At 44.5% G+C, this 21,132-nt stretch overlaps 1 protein-coding gene across 2 annotated transcripts in view; it reads left to right on the top strand.

Annotated features, from left to right (window-relative positions):
• plxna1b (plexin A1b) overlaps positions 1-21,132 on the top strand; it is a 257,554-nt gene that overhangs the window by 91,508 nt on the left and 144,914 nt on the right. The gene's annotated exons all lie outside the window — the stretch shown is intronic.

The following is a 21,132-nucleotide window of genomic DNA, read 5'->3' as shown; positions in this document are numbered from 1 at the left end:
CATCTGTAGCACACTTATTTCTAGGACTAGGAATATAAGTCCTAATTGAGCTTTTTAATTGTCTTCTAAAATCCTGCTGAGCGCCCATGCTGCTGCTTAATGGTGTGTGCGTGTGTATGTGTGTGTGTGTGTGTGTGTGTGTCTGTCCTTTGGGACAGCAGTGGTTTTGCTGGTGAGTGGAGAGAGACAGAGAGAGGGAGGAGAAGGGAACAGAAAGGAAGAGCAGAGGGAACATGTGTGAGAGACGGAGAGAGAGAGAGAGAGAGAGAGAGCGTGGGTTCCATCTGTGTGTAATGAGCTTGCAGCAACTTGTGGTTACTGTTTGATGCCTATCTTAGCTTGTGTTGTATTTTTAGAGTTTCCTGAAGAGAATCTGCATATACACTTGCTAATATGTGTGCACCTGAATGAGATCGAGTTTTTAGGTTTCTCTGGTTGCATAATATGAGGACGCACGCGCACACAGTCACACACAGAGAGACACACACACACACACACACACACACACACACACACACACACACACACGCACACAGTCACGCACACAGTCACGCACACAGTCTCACACACACTCTCACACACACTCTCACACACACACACACACACACACACACACACACACACACACACACACACACACACACACACACACACACACACACACACACACAGATATTCACACACACAACTGATTCCATTTGTGACAGTTTAATTCGATTTGATTTCTACCCAGTGCTATCTGCTTACAGGTCAACAGATCACCTCTTGCAAATTAGCTGCGCTTACAGCATGAACAACATTCTGTAATGCGAGAAAGGCTGACGAAGTCCGAGCGAGAGAGAGTGAGAGAGTGAACACACTTAAAGCCGTCAGCACAGATCCATGGGACTGATTAGCATAGGTTTGAGGCTGTTTTCGGCTGAAATGTATAACCTTAATTGGCAGCCGCTACAGTCGGGAGAGAGTGATACAAAGTGAGTGAACGAGAGACATACATGACCGATTTCCATCTGCCTTCGGAAGAACTGGAATTTATGGCGGGGAAGTGTTTTTTATTTATTTTAAATGTGTTTTGTTTTTAGAAAGTAATTTAAGGTTATAGGACTTCTTCAGTGTTATGCATGGCCGCTGCCTTTGCTAAACATACACTTCCTGTCTCCATCTAACGGAGAGGGAGTGAGGGCGGGATGGATAGCAGTGGCGAGGAAGAGAAAGGACCAGAGACATCGACAACATAGCGTGGGTGAGGGAGAGAGAGAGAGCGAACAAGAGATAACTTCTATAAAAAGGTCTCTTGTGACAGTCCAGCATGATCAGCTGACTCTCTGGAAACTTCCTTTTTTTTCTCTTTCTCTCTCCTATTTTGGTCCAGAGGAAAGCCCACTGGCTGTTTTTCCACTCTGTGTGTGTGTGTGTGTGTGTGTGTGTGTGTGTGGGGGGGGGGGGGGGGGACAGCTCACATTAACACCAGTGTTCCTATGTTTGACCCTTTTTTCTTTTTTGAGCCGCAGCGCTTGCTCGCCCTGATCGTGAGTGTAAGAAGGACAGAATACTAACGGGTGGGTGGGGTGAGAAGCAGAAGAAAGGCAGATGAGATTTAATGCTGCATGAGTGACAAGAATGACAGGAGTGTCAGAGGGAAAACGCGCACGCACACACACACACACACACCCCCACGCACACACACACACACACACACACCCCCACACACACACACACACACACACACACACACACACACACACAGATGCGTGCCAGAAGTGTTTCCATCTTCCACCTCACCTTCACAGATGGGGAGCTTTACAGTATTCCTGCTTAACTACGCTTATAAATGCTCTGTTGCGCGCGTGTGTGTGTGTGTGTGTGTGTGTGTGTGTGTGAGAGAGATACCCTCAGCATGCTTTGACTGATTGGATCATTTGAGCCAATCCCGTCGTGTTGCTCTTTACAATTTACTAGGCATTTAGCTTTATGCCCTTTTTAACTGCAGCACAACTCTGGGTGTGACCCTCTCTCTCTCTCTCTGTCTGTCTCTCTCTCGTTCTCTCTGTCCCTATCTGTCTCTGTCTCTATCTCTGTCTCTCTCTGTCTCTCTCTCTGCAGTGTTTAACCACTTAAACCCCAGCATCCGTATTGTGGAGAAAGCTTTCGCAGTAAAATAGCAGATCGACAAGTTCACAACGCGTCGCAGAGCGACGCGTTGTGAACTTGTCGATCTGCTATTTTCTGCGAAAGCTTTCCCTACAATAACAGAAAACATAGAATACACTAGTATAGAGCCCTGAGGGACTCCGCACAACCATATGGGGTTAAAGTGTCCAGTCTCTATAATAGAGCAGGCACTTGATCTGTGTGTGTGTGTGTGTGTGTGTGTGTGTGTGTGTGTGTGTGTGTGTGTGTGTGTGTGTGTGTGTGTGTGTGTGTGTGTGTGTGTGTGTGTGTGTGTGTGTGTGTGTGTGTGTGTGTGTGTGTGTGTGTGTGTGTGTGTGTTCAGTCACTGTTGGGTCGTGGCTGTCGTGGTCAGTGGTTCCTGTGATGTGGACACAAACATATGGAGAGAGATGAGGCCGGTGGTGAAGTGCTGAGCGTGGTTCTGTGGTGTTCACATCGCTGCACCCCTGGTCTTCTTCATTCTGTTTCTCATCCCAGTTGACTTTCAATTTCTCAATAACCTTTTTTTTCCTGTTTGTTAGCAAGAAAATGTGAGTCAACTGTCTCATCTGTACCTCCATTTCTCTCTCTCTCTCTCTCCCTGCCAAGCCTTCACGTTCTGTCCATTTCATCTTCCTGACACCTCTCTGTTCCTTCCTCCTTCTGCTCCTCTTTGGCAGAGGGCCACTGCTTTATCTATCCACAGGCAGAACACTACTTTTACATTTTGAACAATGCGCACACGGTATTGGTCCATTATTGCATATTGTTGCATGTACATTGGAATGTTGGGCAGAATGAGCACATCCTTTTTTTTAACCACCTAAACCCCAGCATCTATCCGTATTGTGGGAAAGCTTTCTCTGAAAATAGCAGATCGACAAGCTCACAACGCGACGCAAACGGCTATTTTGAGCTAAAGCTTTCCCCACAATAACAGAAAACTGAACAGGTCCAGGCACCTATAGGCGCCTGACAGCGCATTGCCGGTTCGAATCCCGATCCCCACGGCCTTTGCTGCATGTCACATCCTCATCTCTTTCCCCATTTCCTGTCAGACTACTGTTCTATCAATAAAGGCATAAAAGCCAAACAAAAAAAAACTGAAAAGATACTAGCATAGAGCCCTGAGGGTCTCCTCTCAACCATATGGGGTTTAACCCATTAAGACCTGGAACTGTGTCATTTTTAGATTTGAGCTAAAAAGCATTATTTTACACTTTGGGCTATTCAAAAATAGCAGATATACAAGCTCGTAGCGCGGCACCGAGTGCCGCGCTACGAGCTTGTAGATCTGCTATTTTTGAAAAATCGTGAAAATGTGTGCAAATCTTTGAATATAAATACTTTTAAAGCGAACATTTTTAACTCAAATCTTTGCTTCTGGGGGGTCCCTGGAACAAAATATTTTGATGGGGGTCCGCGGCCAAATACATATCATTTTGGGGGTCCTTGACATGAAAAAGATTGAGCACCACTGATATAGAAACATAGGTTTTTCAGAATACTGAGATTTAGGAGACATTCTTCAGGCTTCAGGTCTCAATGGGTTAAGTGTTTGGAATAAAATACACCCTCTGAAAAAAAGCATTGCAAAATTTCAACCAAAAAAGTCGAGGGCTTGTCAGATCTACTTGTCCTAATTCTATGATTGCTGAATGACATGCTGTGGGACGGGGACAGGACGGGGGGGGAGGGGGGGGAACCGCAGCAGGCAGTGCAAGCCAATTATACGTCCTAATTGTGCCGATTTGGCAGGCAGTGGGCGTAGCGTGGGTGGGCTTTACTGTCTGAACTGCCCACAGTGGGAACCAGATGAGACATGGCCCCGCCCCTTTACCCTCCCCCTCCTCCTCCTCCCCTGCAGTCTGGAGTTTAAGTGGCCGGGCGCCATCGTGTTACCGTGGCGACCAGTTACAGACCTGTGACAATTAATACGTCATCGCCCGATTGCAGTTATTTCAGATGATCGCGATTTTTTTTTTGTACATACATAATCGTCAGAATTCTTTCCATTTCATCTGTAGAGATTCGTCTGTTGAATAGTGAGAATAGGCAATCTGCCAGTCGCGGTGCGACACCTTGTGAGCTTGTAGATCGACTATTTTCGCAATTTCTTTGGTAAATGAGTGTAAAAAAATATAGAATGATTTAAATGCACGGTCTGTTTTGGCCATAGTACATTATTTGAGTTATTGTCAGTCACTTGATTTCTTTGTATACCGGTATTTAAGTTATTTGTCATATATCTGCCCTGTGCAATTTCTGGTTACAAACCCTAAAAGGCAAACATACGTAAATGTAATTGTGATTCATACATTCCAATGTTTGATGCCAAAAACAAATAAATAGTTAAACGCAATTATTTGTACGGCAATTCATCGTTTAACAAAAATTTCACAACAGTTCTATCTAGCAGCCCAACCAGAGGCACCTTGTCCTCCACCTGGTCTTAGCAGCTGCTCTGACACAGCTAGGATGGCAGGCTTTGTGTGTGTGTGTGTGTGTGTGTGTGTGTGTGTGTGTGTGAGAGAGTGCGCGCGCGCGTGTGCATAGTTTTACGCATATAAACAAGTGTATGTGGATCTGGCTCTCTGTTTGCATTGTGCCAGAGTACATACAGAGATGCATGTGGATGATGCACATGTCTGTATTCCTGTCATTAACTATACATGTGTCTCTGTGCACCACCTACAATAACATCCACCTACGCCTAACTGCTCCATTCCTCCATCGCCTCGCCCCGCTGCCCTCGTCTATATCTGTGTATGTACAGTACACTCCTCCATGACCTGCACTTATATAAGCTGTCTAAAAATGGCTTAGGTCTGGTAGTGGAGACATTAGTGGACCTCATGCACTGACTACGGTGCTTCTACTCAGCTCTGACCTCAGCCCGGTCGCCTCGTGTAGGTGAATTCTGGTTCGATAACAGACCAACACCCACTTCCTGGCTTGATCCATCGAGCTGCACCCATTGGCTGGAACACCAATGGGTGTAATAATCACTGCCTACTTCCCACAAAGTGACACCCCCATCTGTCTTAACCACTTGAGCCCAATATACTTCACTGTATGATGATTAGCGAAGAATGTCCATCTACAAGCAATCGCAAAAATCTGATTTTGTTTTTTAAGAATCTTAAAAGTTCAAGCCTATGCTACACATGCTACATGCTCAAAATAGGGACAGCAAGTTGAAATAGCTTTAAAAAAGGAGTGGGTGCAAATAAAGGGCATGTTGCCCTGGCTCAGTAACCTTTTCCAACCAGCGAGGAAGACATGTTGAATGTGGTTCGTTGCCTTCGCTTACTGATGATGCACTTCACTGAACTCGTGTTCAGCATATGCTGAGTTCGCTCAAACCACATGATTCACCATGAAGAAACGGGAAGGGGAGTGAAATATTGCCACACATTTCAAAATAGCTATCTGAAAGCATTAGGGAGTGGGGTCAACAAGAGGTAACCCTCTTCATGTGTTCTTTATAGGCCCCGCAGAGTTAAATGTACACTGAGGGTTTTACTGCGTAAAATGTTCTTTGGGGCATGGTCATGTCTTGTCATGGTATGTTTTAATGAGTGTGTGTGTGTGTGTGTGTGTGTGCATGAAGGACACTGCTAAATGTAACCATGTGACATATACAGTACACCCCACAAACACACATCCAGTGTAACTTAAACGTATTTTAATAAGACAGTGAAGGCTATGGCTGCCTTGGGTGGTCTCATAGTGTGTCCCTGTCCCCAATGGATGACTTTAATGCCGCCCCAGTCCAGTTGGTTTACTCTCTCTCTCTGACTCTCACTGACTCTCTCTCCCCTTCTTCCTCTTCCTCTCTCCCTTCCTCTCTTTCTCTCCATATCTCTCTCTCCATCTCATCCAGTCAGTTCTTAACTCAGTCATGTTAAAGGAGAATTCCGGACAAATTAAGTGTTATCTTTCATGTCTCGTTACTCACCTAGTGACGTAAAAAGTGGCGTTCTTTTTTTCCATATATTCCCCTGTCGTCATTTTTTAAACCCCCTCCGTTGTCATAATGGGAGCGCGTGGGTTAGTGAAGTTCGTCTATTATAACCGATGCAATGTTATTTTTTTCTCTACTACGATTCATTGTAGAGTCTCATGATAGTCAAACATGCGCTGAAAATTCCTGCGAGCCTGCCGTTAATGGCGAACGATTTAACACTGGTTGCTTGTTTCCAGAATCTGGCAACACGAGTTGCCAGGTTCTGGAAAGAAACAAGCATCCAGTGTTAAATTGCATCGGTTATAATAGACGAACTTCACTAACCCACGCGCTCCCATTATGACAACGGAGGGGGTTTAAAAAATGACGACAGGGGAATATATGGAAAAAAAGAACGCCACTTTTTACGTCGCTAGGTGAGTAACAAGACATGAAAGATAACACTTAATTTGTCCGGAATTCTCCTTTAACTGTATTTGGTGGCAGCTGCCAGTGGTCTCCCTATGGTTTACAACGGCACAAGCAGGGTTACTGTGAAAACTTGTCTTGCAGAGAGATGGACTGATGTATAAAGGACAGAATGAGAAGGAACGCTGGATGAACCGAACAAGAGGGATGTAGGAAAAGGAAAAGCAAGGAGTGGTTCACAGGAATGAAATTCACACTCCGCTCTAACATTTTTATTTTATTTTTTCACTGTCTGAGACAGAATTCCCCCTCTCTTTCTCTCTCTCTTTCTCTTTGGTGTGGATTCCCAGCACTAGGCCCAAAGCGGAGCCAGGGACTTTCCTCAGGTTAATCCCAGCCAAGAGCTGTCAACCCTGGATAAAAAGGGGTTGGGCTCACCTGACTGAGGGAGAGGTGAAATGGAAAGAGGGAGGATAGAGCAGTGTGGTCAGATCAAATACATGCATGTGGTTTTAATGCTAAAAAGTAAGGGGCGTGTGTGTGTGTGGGCGTGTGTGTGTGCGCGTGTGCGTGAGAACAAGCACACTACGTGTGTGTGAGAGAACAAGCACACATCTACATACTTGAAAGGTCTGTTCTTAAAGTGTCCTATTTCGGTGACTGAACGAGTAGCTCTCTGTAAAGGAAACGCCAGTCATATTCACCGTCCAATAATTGCCACACAATGATACTTGATGCCATGTGTACTGTATGTGTGTGTATGTGCGCAGGGCGCAGGCTGCACACGTAGACTTTCTCACAGCCATACATTTTCTGTAGATGCTTGGCTAATGGCTGCATGTTAGGGACTCTCTCTCTCTCTCTCTCTCTGTCCAGATCTTGCGCTTTGATAACTCTGCCTCATCCATCAGTACTGTCTCTCTCCCTACCTCTCAGCAGAAGGCATAATATTTTCTTTCCTCTTAGAAAAACATAGTTCTGCTCTTTGGGAAAGCACTAATCCAGTCCACCCGTGTTAAGCTAACATCGCAAACCCCACCGGGCGTCGCGGATCGCATTCCGAGATCTCTCCTAAACAAAATCGGGCACAAGATATGAATCGGATCTTGTGCCGCCCGTCACCATGTGTCATTTACCAAATTATTTTACTTTCTCTTTCACTCACTCTCCCTCCTTTCTTTTTTCTCCTTGGTTGATCTGTTTCTCTGTATCTCATTTGATCTTACCTCTAGTTCATGGTTCATTTGGAAATTAGACACACTCATATGCATGTGGTGAAAATAACTGGAAGTGTTTGTGGTTGAGCATGAGATCGTGAATGGCCTAAAACCTCAAACAACACTGATGGCACCAAAGTTGCGTAAACTCTTTCATGGAGGGTTGGCTGACTGAATACTGTGGGTCAACTGCACTCATTGATCCCAATGTTTTTTGTTAGTCATCGTTTTGGGTTCATGAAGGAATGTGGCCTGCAGGTTACTCTGTACACTGTAAAAACCTTAAGTGTTAACCTCTTTAACCCTGCCGAAAAGTCTTAGAAAATATCAGATGTACAAGCTCACAACGCGTTTGTATTGAAATATTTTTTAAAGAATAGGGCTTAAGTGGTTAATGGATTAGGGTGGGGAGAGTGTAGACTCTGTCATTTCATTATTTAATGAAAGGACCATACCGGTGGTCTGGCATGTTTGGCCCAATGAATACAACTCACATGATACTTGACATTTCTGCAGACTATTTTCCAAATCTTTACATAGTTGACCATTGGTCTCCATTCATCTCAGAACAGCATTTATTTTACCAAAGCTATATTATTGTTGTGTTTTAATGAATTTTATAGCACAGATTGATTTAAAGAGTCTAGCCAAAAGTAGTCCCTAGAGAAAAGACAAATTCAAACGTCCATGACTTAACCACACACTGTTTTTTAAGGCCCTGACAGATAGAAAGTGTCAATGACGTTTGCATCAGTGATGCACGTCATGTGAGGCCACTTGTTCACCATAACAATTATTAATAATTTGAACCGCACCGACCCAAATGGAACGAGGGAGGTACTGTAATGCACTCATGCATGCGCACACGCTGGGGCTGTACTATTCTCTTTCTCATTTCTCCAACCGTCCAGGAGGGGGTACGTTTGAATTCTCCTCATCCATATTTGTTTAAATTGCTGATGGCACCAACTAATTTAATCCGTGCAAAGGAAGACAGGACTACTGTTGTTTCGCGGACAAACATATTATTTTTTCCAGGGTCTCTTCACTGCAGATTAAATAGACGAAGGAAACCAGACTTGTGTTTCTCAAAAGATAATTTAGAACGGTCAAAACAAGTGAAAACAAACATCCACACATCAACGCTCAGAATTAGAACCGTGCTCTGACAGATGCGTCAATAGGTTCACGCCACATTATCAACTTGCCCGGTGTTGCAGGGGTTATTGCACTGACAATGTGTTGTGAAGCTGTCTCTCTCTCTATGTTGCTCTATCTGGCCCCCTCTCTCTCTCTCTCTCTCACCAGAGAGCTTTCACCCTCAGGTTTGACATAGTCATAGTGTTCCGTTTCCCCTAGCTATGGGATGGAGGAGCTGTGAGAAACATGTACTGGTTTGGCCCCCATATCCGCAGACAGATTAGCGGTGTGCACCCTGTGGGTATCAGGTGTTAGTTACAACATGTGGGGCACATGCACACTGCTGCACACAGGTGCACACCGGTTCACACCGGTTCACACCGGTTCACTGAAATGGTCAGACTGTGTGTTTATACAGTATGTTCACAGGTGTGAAATCTGTGAATACATGCACAGTCACTGGCACACACACACACACACACACACACACACACACACACACACACACACACGCACACGCACACACAGAACAGTTGCTGAGGCAGTGGTGAATTCTGAGTAGGGTGGGATTAAGGCAGCCATGTTAGGAATGTGCCTCCTCTGGGTTTCCATGATCTGTGAACACGCACGCACGGTGTATGCACACGCGCACACACACACACACACACACACAGTCAATGTATACCGTAGTATAGTCAAATAAATACTTTAATAGAAACTAAAAACTAAAAAAGAGATGGTTGGAAGAATGGCTGCACTGTGTGTGTACAGTAAAATCCTCAGTGCTAATTTAACTCTGACACACACACACACACACACACACACACACACACACACACACACACACACACACACACACACACACACACACACACACACACACACACAGGATAAACCACTGTCAGCCCACCGCTATTGTAACTTGCACTAAACCACACTATAAAGTCTCATTTTAAAGCCCATCTGCATTCCTCATTCTGGACAAACTACCGCACATTGTATTCTTGTGCGTGTGTGTGACACTGTGTGTGTGTGTGTGTGTGTGTGTGTGTGTGTGTGTGTGTGTTCATGTTTCTCCCTCTAACCAAACGCCACCATTACTTTCCTCTCTTGCATTTGGACCACAAGGCTTCCTGTTGTTAGGAGGAACTTTATTCCTAACATGTTTATTATCATGTTTTTATCAGCCAATGGCAAAGCTGTGGTTTTTTGTCATTTCATGTCCAGTGCTTGTCCTGTTGCAGCCAAATGTCACCCCAGAGGTCGCAACCTTTGCACTTCTCGTCTGTCCTCCTCTCTTCCTCTGTCTCTCCCTCTCTCCTGCAATTTGTTTATCTCTCTCTGTATCTCTGGAGTGTTTGTGGTGCGTTGTTTTTCCACATTGTTCAGGGAAGTTTCCCCCCATCTCACTCGACGTTCTGGGTGGATGAAGGCGTGTAGGATGAGATTTATGGAGGAGAGACAGTAAGTGTGTGTGTGTGTGTGTGTGTGTGTGTATGGGGGGGGGGGGGGTGTTGTAAGAAAAGGGAGGGATGAAAGGAGAAAGAATAAAGAATAAAAGTGAAGAAAGATAGGGATAGAGAGCGAGCGAGAGAGAGAGAGAGGAGGTATTTGTGGTCGGGATTGATTTGGCACGCGTTATGCTGAGGTGTGGTTTCGGCTTGGGTCCCCTTAACCCCCTTGTGTTTCATCCATTACACACACACACACACACACACACACACACACACACACACACACACACACACACACACACACACACACACACACACACACACACACACACACACACACACACACACACACACACACACACACACACACACACACACACACAGAGTTACTGTACATGACAGCACAGTCAAAACACTCCCACATCATAGCAACCCTAGAATTCCTCCACCATGATTCTAGCCCTACTCAAGGAAGGTGAAAATCAGTCATCTCTCTCTTTCTGTCTCTCTATCTCTATCCATGTGTCTCTATCTCTACTGTCTTTCTCCCTCTCTCTCTCTGTCTCTCTATATCTGTCTGTCTGTCTATCCTTCTGTCTCTCTATCTCTCTGTCTGTCTCTGCCCCCCCCCCCTCTTTAAAAGAGGCTATTAGAGGCACCAGTGGCCATGTAATCACTTTGGCTCTCCCTCAGGAAGAGACATAGGCGCGCGTACACACACACACACACACACACACACACACACACACACACACACACACACACACACACACACACACACCCCTCAGCAATTATGTGTGTAGATGAGGTTCCATTCAGAGTGGTCCTACTGAATGTGTGATGTGTTTAGTAGATGGCAGGTCAAGTAGTGTCAGTGTGGTGTGACTACAAGATGCCACCTGTGTGAGTCTCCATGTGGACCAGGAGTGAAGCTTAATGATGGAGCGTTGGGTGGAAAGGGTTGTTGAGTGTTCATTTAATCGCACTTATTTGAGATAATCACAATTGTTTTTGCGTAATCGTTTCCATTAGTCTGTAGGAATTAATTTGTTGAAAAGTGTTCATCATACATTGTCAAACGTATCGGAAATGGCAGGTCTACAAGCTCACAACGTGTTGCGAGGCGTTGTGAGCTTGTAGATCGGCTATTAACACTATTTTAAAAGGTTTTTGAATGTATAAAATTATTAAACATGGCCTATTTTAGCCATAGTAGTACATTATTTATTTTCATTATTGGTACCATCTTTGTCAGTCATTTATTTATGTTGTTTGTCATTTCTGCCCTGTGAAATGTATGTTTACAAATTCGAACAGAAATGTAATTGTAATTTATGTTCCGATTAGATGCTAAAAACTCGTTAATCATAATTATTTGTATGACTATTAATCGTCAACCAATCTGGGAACCCATCGCCAACTGAAAATGAAAAACAGCGCCCTCTGCTGTTTGTTCTATGTCTGTTGGCTCTGGGCGGAAGAAAACGTAACGCCAGAGCGCAAGGAAACCGGTGTTTCTGTATGCCTTCAGCGCATCACTTCCGGTTGGTGCGACTATGTTTTCATTCCCACTAACAATATTTCTACACGGAACACTAACACCACTTCTCCCAGAGAACATGGATCGTTTTGGTTATAAGCCCACTTGTTTCTATGATGAAAGAGTAAGTTAAAATGTGAATATCTTTCCGTTGTTTTGTCTGCTCCGCGGACGCTATTGTTAAATTAGTTTCGGTTTGTTTCGAGGGGGGAAGGATCGACGGACACGTGAATCCCGCCCACTACATTTGATTGGGTAAAGCGCGGCCTGCTTCCTGATCTGAAGGCACGCCCATGCGCACACGTTATGACGAACCTCCCCGACAGATTCCGACGCAGTGCGGAATCTGTTCTTGAGAGATTAATCGTCAACTAAAATGTCATGAATTTCATTTAGTGACTGTTTTGTATTTGCTCTAGCCGCACACGTTTGGGTGAAATACAAACCTTGTACATGAGTGTGCTTGCCTGCATGAGCACACAAAAGCATTGACACCCAACCTGCACACACACACACACACACACACACACACACACACACACACACACACACACACACACACACACACACACACACACACACACACACACACACACACACGTGAATTCACCCCAAACAAGCAATCCATTTCCCAGCCTACCTCTTCCTGTGTTTGTGTGTGTTCCACTTCTCTGTGGTTAAAGACACACACACACACACACACACACACACACACACACACACACACACACACACACACACACACACACACACACCGTAGCTGATAGCATCTGTTGCCCATCATTGCTTATACCACTCTACCCAATCTCTGTTTAGTTTCTACTTTCCTGTTTTTGATAACGCTCGCTGTTAGCTGCTTTAAAATGGCTTTTTGTTCTCAATGGCTTTGATGTTCGCATTAGCAGCAAAAAGGCCGCCAGCCAGTGGTTGCCGCTTTGGTTAGCATGGAGCATGGTGGTGCTGTGGGTCTTATCTGTCATGTGTCATGGCATATTAAAATGCAGCGCTAGCTGTATATTCAACCTCACACTTAGTATAGAGGACATATCGTATGTGTTTTAAACAATGTGACTCGCCATACATCCTCTTCGCAGCCCTTTTATGTAAATGTGTAATATTGTTTCAGCTGAGATATCACATGAGGGATTTCTATCACGCTGCAATGTAAGAGGGGCCTTTTCTCATTTAAATGGTGACACTAAAGAGGTTTTGAATTGGAGGAGAGCCTATCTTCCAGGCTCATCTTATTGCGTGCGATAATGTTGTGGTGGAATTTCTCCTCCGTGCTTCCCAGACACCTGATAAGATCAGTCTTGGTAAGACACCTCTTTTGGATGCAGCACACTTACGTGTGTGTGTGTGTGTGTGTGTGTGTGTGAGAGAGAGGGAGTGTGAGAGTGGGCGTGTGGGTGTGTAACTCCATGCAGATGATTGAGTTAGTGTGATTTAGCGATGTCGGAAGATGAAATGCCGCCAACACGCCGAGTCTAGTGACTCGCAACACACACTTATCTGACGATGCACTAGCTATAGGCTTTTAATTTAGAGAGAGAGAGAGAGAGTGAAGGGGAATGGATGGATGAGAGAGTGGGGAGAGGGAGATAGAGGGATGAGGAGGTGTTTTACAGGGAGCATGTGGATTAAAAAGCCTAATGGTGATGGATAGTATTCATTTGCTATTAAAGCAGCCCACACCCATTTACTGTGTGTGTGTGTGTGTGTGTGTGTGTGTGTGTGTGTGTGTGTGTGTGTGTGTGTGTGTGTGTGTGTGTGTGTGTGTGTGTGTGTGTGTGTGTGTGTGTGTGTGTGTGTGTGTGTGTGTGTGTGTGTGTGTGTGTGTGTGTGTGTGTGTGCAAACTTGCAATAGCTGGTTACAAGTCACACAGGAGGCTATTTGTATTTAAGAGTTTATTGCATCGTCTGTCTATCTAACTATATATTGCTAACTCTCACATACACACACAGAGTTTTGTTCTTTCGTTCTTCCTTTTTTCTGGTGTGTGTGTGTTTCTGACCTTTTTGTGCCGTGTGTGACTCAGTGCCAGTGAAAGGCTACAGGCTCACACATGAATAACCATCACCCAGACGGATGGATGAATAACAAATCTAACTGGTTATGATGCTAGCATAGCAACCAAGCCAGCCATTGGAAATAATACATTGCGTTATAGTGGCCACGCATGTAGACTAGTGGAGCTACACTTGCTTTAAGGGCAACTGTAACGGTATAACTTAAGCACTTAACCAGCTACAAACGACGTTCAAAAACATGCGTAATGACATCACCTGCCGTGGTCTCAGACCTCCACTTTGCTGACTAGTTATGCTAAATAAATGCTGCATTTATGCTCTGAGAAAGACCATTGTAAAAATGGACCCGTGAGCGTTGTGGTTGTAATTACTTTGCGGCTTAGTGGCTGAAAACTGTCCTCAGAAACAGGGATTCAGCAATAATTATTTTCCTAGTTTGAATTTATATATTGAGGCCTGTTGAAGTGCTTGTGTGTTTTTGAACGCTCAAAAGAGAGAACAGACCGTTTCATTTGCACGCTATACGTTGGGGAGACGAGAGGGGGGACATGCCAGTGATTTCTCACTGAGCCGTCTGTCCCTCTGTTTCTCTCTCTCTCTCTCTCTCCATCGTCATGACGTCTCTTAAGCACAGCAGGGGCCTCTTGTCTTGTCGATCGAGAGAGAGAGACCAACATTTAGGTGTTTGATCAGTTGCAATCTCACGTGAAGCCCTATCGCTCCTCTCCTCAGGAGGTGAGGAAGAGGTTTAGTGAATGTTTGTGTTCCTCCCCAGACCTTAAAATAACCCTGCTCCAGACGCACATTGTGGACACGCTGACATTCCAGTGTGTGTGTGTGTGTGTGTGTGTGTGTGTTCATATCTCACCTATATGTCAGAGAGAAAGCATTGATGTGGGAGAAGTAGGCTTTGCCCTCTGACTGGGTGAACCGCGTGTGTGTGTGTGTGCGTGCGTGCGTGTGTGCGTGCGTGCGTGTGTGCGTGCTGTGTATACAGTATGTGTGTCAGTCAGTCAGTGCTTGTATAGTGTGTGTGTTATTTGCCCCATAGACAGAACAGGGCAGTCATACTGTAGATGTGTGATGCTGCGTCTGACTGTTGGGTATAAACACCACCTTGAAGCCATCAGAGAGAGAGAGAGAAAGATACAAGTAAAATACTTTTTTAAAAATTGTATTAATTATGGTGGCGTCTGGTTGAGAAACAGTGGGATATACAGTGTGATCACTGAGATGGAGAGACGAGCAGCAGAACACAGGTGTTTATGTTAAATGAAGTGTCTTATTTGATCAAAGCAGTCCTATGGTGCAAACCTGCTTTAGCCTTCCCTGAAATGGCTGGCAACTAGATTACGTGTGTGTGTGTGTGTGTGTGTGTGTGGGGGTGTGTGTGTGTGTGTGTGTGTGTGTGTGTGTGTGTGTGTGTGTGTGTGTGTGTGTGTGTGTGTGTGTGTGTGTGTGTGTGTGTGTGTGTGTGTGTGTGTGTGTGTGTGTGTGTGTGTGTGTGTGTGTGTGTGAGATATCTGTGCATGCGAGGCTAAGTGTGTAGTGTGCACCCTAAGTGGCTCCGTACAGTATGCTAGACCAGGAAATGGCACGCTGCCTGTGACCTTGGGGTGTGTGTGTGTGTGTGTGAAGATCAGATACACAGGGAGAGAGAAGTGTGTTCTTTAATGGTTGTTCATCTGTTGTCTTTCCAGGCTAATTGCTGAATATATTTTTGTCTTGCTGTGCTGCAAGACAAGCTCATCGTCCAATAAGAACAGAGTGATTTCAATCATTTCTATTTGATAGAAAGACAAGACCGCATAGAAGAAGATCCCGTGTATCCCCCCCCCCATCTCTCTAGAATGAAACTGGGCTTTGGGCATCTGTGTGTGACAGGAAATCACTATAATGTTGAGGTTGTAATGTTACCAGTTAGGTTACTCCAGTCCAGTGGAGTTCAGGTGTCGATAAAGTCGCTTCATGTGAAGCGTGTCAGTCTCGTTAACATAGTGGCTCTCAAAGAAGGGGTTCCTTGAGGGGTTCCAAAATGGATCCTTACAGGTCTGTAACTCTGAGAGTTACACACTCAGAGTTATGGGGTCCTTGAAATTAACCCATTTAGACCTGAGGCCGATTCTAAAAACGCCTTCTAAATCCTGACCTAAGTTTTCTGAAAAACATCAGATTTTTCAATCAAAGATTTCAAAAATAAATGTATATAGCAACAGCTAATGTTACACAAAGGGGTTCCTGGAGTGAAAAGTATAACAACGTATTGGTGTTCCAGGTCTATTTGGGTTAAAAGGTTTGAGAACGACTGCAATAGCTGTATTTGATTACCCTTTTAGATCTGTTTTTGAATTTTTTGCCTCACAACTGGCAGGGCTCTAGGATGGCAATGTCCGTCCCTCCAACCAATAATTCAACTCAATTCAACCTTTATTTGCCTTTTACAGCTCTTTAAAAACATTTTGGTCAACTCCATGGATAGATAATATAGTGAGCGAATAAAAAACAAGACAAGCAAGAGTAAGACTAAAACCAACACTAACACTTTGGTACCGAATAGGATATCTAAAACTAAATACAAGACACCATTTCTTAATATCGATACTATCGATTATTTGCATTGAAAACCGATTTTAGATCGATAAAATGGTATTAAAGGACGATTTTCTGTTTAATAAAACGATACAGTAGATCGTTTTTGGGCGGTGAAACCGCCCCTATAAGTGAGATTTGGAAAAATGTACATTTTCCTGCGCTGTGATCTGGGCCCAGGAAATGTGTACAATTATCCTGCGCTGTGATTGGACAATCACAGTCTATTCAGGACTGTGATTGGCCAGTGTCACATGACACATGTGCATAGCCCTATATAAGAAACCATAACTTGAAAAAAACCAAAAATTTGTTTTTTTCAAGTTATGGTTTCGTCCATCATAAAGAGTGTTTCAATAAATGTATTTATCTTTTGTACATGATTGGTTGACTCCATTCAGTATTGTGATTAGCTAGCAAGACACCGCCCACTTCACACAGGGTGTGATTTTTTTTTTAAAAACGATGCATTGATGCAGTTACTGTATCGTTACGGGCCTACTAAAAACCTACTGTCTGGATTGAATTTGCTGTGCACCTTCGTGCTCCCCGGAGGGACGAACCCATACTGAGTTTTATGGCCTTTCCTCTAACACCAGCTTTAGGCCAAAATGTCCACTTGTTTGATCTCTAAATCTAGTTAGTGGATTGCCATGAAATGCAGGGTCAGCGGGGCTGCTAGGAGAGCCTTTAGACTCATCAATAATGTGGGAGTTGCGTGGCCTCATCCCGGCGCTGATGTTCTGAATGTTTTATCACATGTTTTGTGTGGAACATCTGTGGTCAGGTCTCATGCAGTATTAGCACCATACCTCTTCTGCTGAGCAGGATGTTGCCACCTGTTAATCACCTTGTTTAGACTGTTGTGTTGAGAGCCCAGACACTCTTTTCATTCTTCCATTTTCTCTCTCTCTCTCTCTCTCCCTCCCTCCCTCCATCCTCCCCTGAACCCCGCTCTACTGGGGGCCCCTTCAACACACAGAGAGGGCCCCTTACTTCAAAGGCAAGAATGTGAGGCCTGCTACCATTATGCATGGCAGACCTAGTTATGTCAAGAGTACCCCCAATATAAAGTGTGTGTGTGTGTGTGTGTGTGTGTGTTTAAAACATGCCATTAGTGAACCAGGTACATTTTATGTTCAGTCCCACATCACTTATCATCCTGCACGTGCACACGCGCACACACACACACACACACACACACACACACACACACACACACACACACCACACACACACACACACACACACACACACACACACACACACACACACACACACACACACACACACACACGCTTTTAAACTTCAAAGACATTAGCGATAGCATTCCCATGGTGGTGTATGGCTCCCAGACAGACATGCCAACACCTGGATATACATACTGTTCCATTCCATTCTCTTGACCTGCATATGGGATGTGTCTGAATGTCACACTGACTCCAACCAACCTACCTTTATTCCTTCCTTCTTCCCCCCTCCTTTCCCTCCCTTCTTTCCTTCCTTCCTTCCTTGTTTCACCATGCAGTCTCCTATCTCCTAGACAACCCAGGTAGCATTAAAATGCATCTTTCTCTGTCTGTCTGTCTGTCTGTCTGTCTGTCTGTCTGTCTGTCTGTCTGTCTGTCGCTCGCTCGCTCGCTCGCTCTCTCTCGCTCTCTCTCTCTCTCTTCCCCACCCCCCCCCCCCCCGCTCCCCTATCATGTATCAGGAGCTCCGTTGGTTGTCACTCGCGGCTATGACAGGCGTCATTCCTATTGACTTGCCAGTGTCTTATCACCACCCTACCCCCCCCCCCCCCCACCCCTTCCCTCCCTGCAGCCTCCCTATCACTAGCTAGCTATCCTGTGTGTCTATCAGAGCTAACCAGGCCTGGCTGGCAGAGATAAACCCTGCCTCCAGGAGGTGAGAGGAGAGGGAAATGTACGCTGTACCAGGTCGAGACTATAACGTTTTTTTATTTAACTTTTTTTTAGTGGCATTACTGTTTCTTTATATCTCCTCTCATCTTTCTCTTCCTATCTCTCATAATTTTATCTCCTCATCTTTCTCTTCCTATCTCTCATAATTTTCTTCTTGCTTGTTTCATTCCTTTGGTTTCTCCGTACACATCCCCCCCCTTTCTTTTTTTTTATATCCTCACTTCATCTTTACTTAAGACGAGCCCTTTAATGTGTTTAAGGGGCTCTTAATGGTACATTATCCATGTTGACAAGGCAGTAGAAATTGGCCCTTCCTGAAAAGACCAGCACAGCATCCTTCTCAGAATGATCCATCAAGCACTTACTACACAAGCCAAGTAATACCAGAGAGACAATGGGACAATGTTAGCACTGCATGGACCTGCCTTCTATCATCACTTAGTGCCCCGTCGCATTGATTTCCTCACTCACATTTTCTTTTTTCTGCATACGCACATGTGCTGCACGTGCATTGCCCACACACACACACAAATGCACACACGTGCACGCAGCCCTTTTCCACTGGCAACCTTTAAAGCCAGCTAAATGCATGGCTCCCTTGTATTAACCCCTTTATTAGATTCACCCTCTCGTTTCCCAGGCAGAATAGCTCACATTGATTAAATTAGACAGACGTTGCCCGTGTATCCCACCCTCTGTCCGCCCATCCATCCGTTCATCCATCTATCCACTTTTCTATCCCCTCTTCCCTCTATACATTTCTCTCTCTCTCTTTCTTGCATATTTGTTTGTCATGCTTGGTTGTTTGCCTGTTTTTCTTTTGTTTCGTTTTGTGTGCTAGCTTGCTAGCTAGTTTTGGCTGTAGCTGAATTGACACTCCACTCAGCACCACCCCTCTCCCTCCTTCTCCCCCTGTTTTCACTCTTTCTCACTCTCACGCCTTTTTCCCCCAATGTTCACCCTCCATTTGCACTGTGTGTTAGAGGGAAAGAAATGTAAAGGAAGAAATATCGATTTTCTTAAATATTGTTATTGTGCTGCTGATTACTATAGTATAATAATAATGATAATAATATAAGTATTATTATTATAATAAACCATTCATAACGCACTTATGAAAACAATGCTACATAAAATGTTTTAAACATGACAGCATGTATAAAATATGAAGGGCAGTGAGAAATAAAAACATCAAGGGAATCAAACAATACATTTGACAATGACATACAGTAAATTATTACTTATTTATTAGCCAGTCCGCCAGATATAGATGAGACGGCTGTGTGTTGGAGAACAAAGGATGAAGTGAGAAAAATTGGAAGGGACAGATAGATATACCTTCATGCTTCTTCATGGTGGAAGCCTGTAGATGGGAAAACAAACAATTTCCCTTCTCTTCTCTGTATTCTGTCTTCATTTTCTTACCCGTTTACGGGTTTGTACTGTGTACATGTGCCTTTTCACACGCTCTGTGTGTGTGTGTGTGTGTGTGTGTGTGTGTGTGTCTGTGTGTATGCATGTCAGCTCTGCATTTTTCCTATTCCCGATATCTGCACTTAGAAACGTGTGTTTGTGTGCACATCAAGATTCGAGCCATCCGTGAATGAAATGTATCCTTTGTTTACTGGCCTATTATCCAGATAATAACATCCATATTTCCTCTGATCTCCTGTGCTTTATCACAGCCTTACAAGCTCTTTCTCTCTCTCTCCCCCCCTCTCCCTCTCACACGCACAAATGCGTGTGCACACGCGAGCACACACACACACGTACATACACACACACACAAAGAGAGAGACAGAAAGATAATAGGATTGTTGCCCCTGGTTTCTGTTTGTGAGATTGCAGCATAAATACATTTTGTGTGTGTGTGTGCGCGCGTGTGTGTATGTATGGCATCCACTAGTGTATGCTGTGCACACACCAATCAGTGTTTCTGTCAGTGTGTGTGTGTGTGGATGTGTTGTTGTTTTTTGGTGCATCTGTCATTGTGTGTGTGTGTGTGTGTGTGTGTGTGTGTGTGTGTGTGTGTGTGTGTGTGTGTGTGTGTGTGTGTGTGTGTGTATTTGGTATCATTGCCTTGCCACTGTAGGCTGAGTGTGGAGGGAGTGGACTCAGTCCAGTAATGGAGAGCTAATACTGGCCCCTGCCGATGCTCAGCGCTTTTCATTTGCTGCTGAGATGACTTTGGCTCAAAGCCATTCTGTCCCGACAATCTCCTATCTGTATCTGCATCATTACTTTCCATATCTGGGCAAATTATCTGCCATAGCTCACAAAAAGTGTGCGTGCATGCGTGTGTGTGCGTGTGTGTGTGCGTGTGCAGCGATACAAATGGTTGTATTTGTCTACAGGTGTTTGGGTTGATTAAGTTTCTATTGAAATTGAAAGACAATCTCCCACAGTTGTTCGCGGGTGCTCGGTGCGGTGAGCCAGTGTTACAGTATACACTGTATTTATCATTCTTTCATTTTCAGTAGCACTTTGCTGCAGCTCCAGCTACATAGACAAAGGTAGACTCATCCGTGCTAATGTAACTCTGATGGACACAGATGGACCCTTTACGGTGCATGCTACCATGCAGTCCTATATGTGATGAACATTATCTAGATAATTTGACAGGTCATTTTCCATACAGAACATCGTATTATTTTTTTCTTCTTTTCAAATGTGGGTCCGCGGACAAATACATATCAATGTAGAGGTCCTT

The sequence above is a fragment of the Gymnoscopelus braueri genome, assembly GCF_963280865.1.
Source record: "Gymnoscopelus braueri genome assembly, chromosome: 3".
In the NCBI taxonomy this organism is placed as follows: Eukaryota; Metazoa; Chordata; class Actinopteri; order Myctophiformes; family Myctophidae; genus Gymnoscopelus; species Gymnoscopelus braueri.
This window is presented reverse-complemented; position numbering and strand designations above follow the sequence as displayed.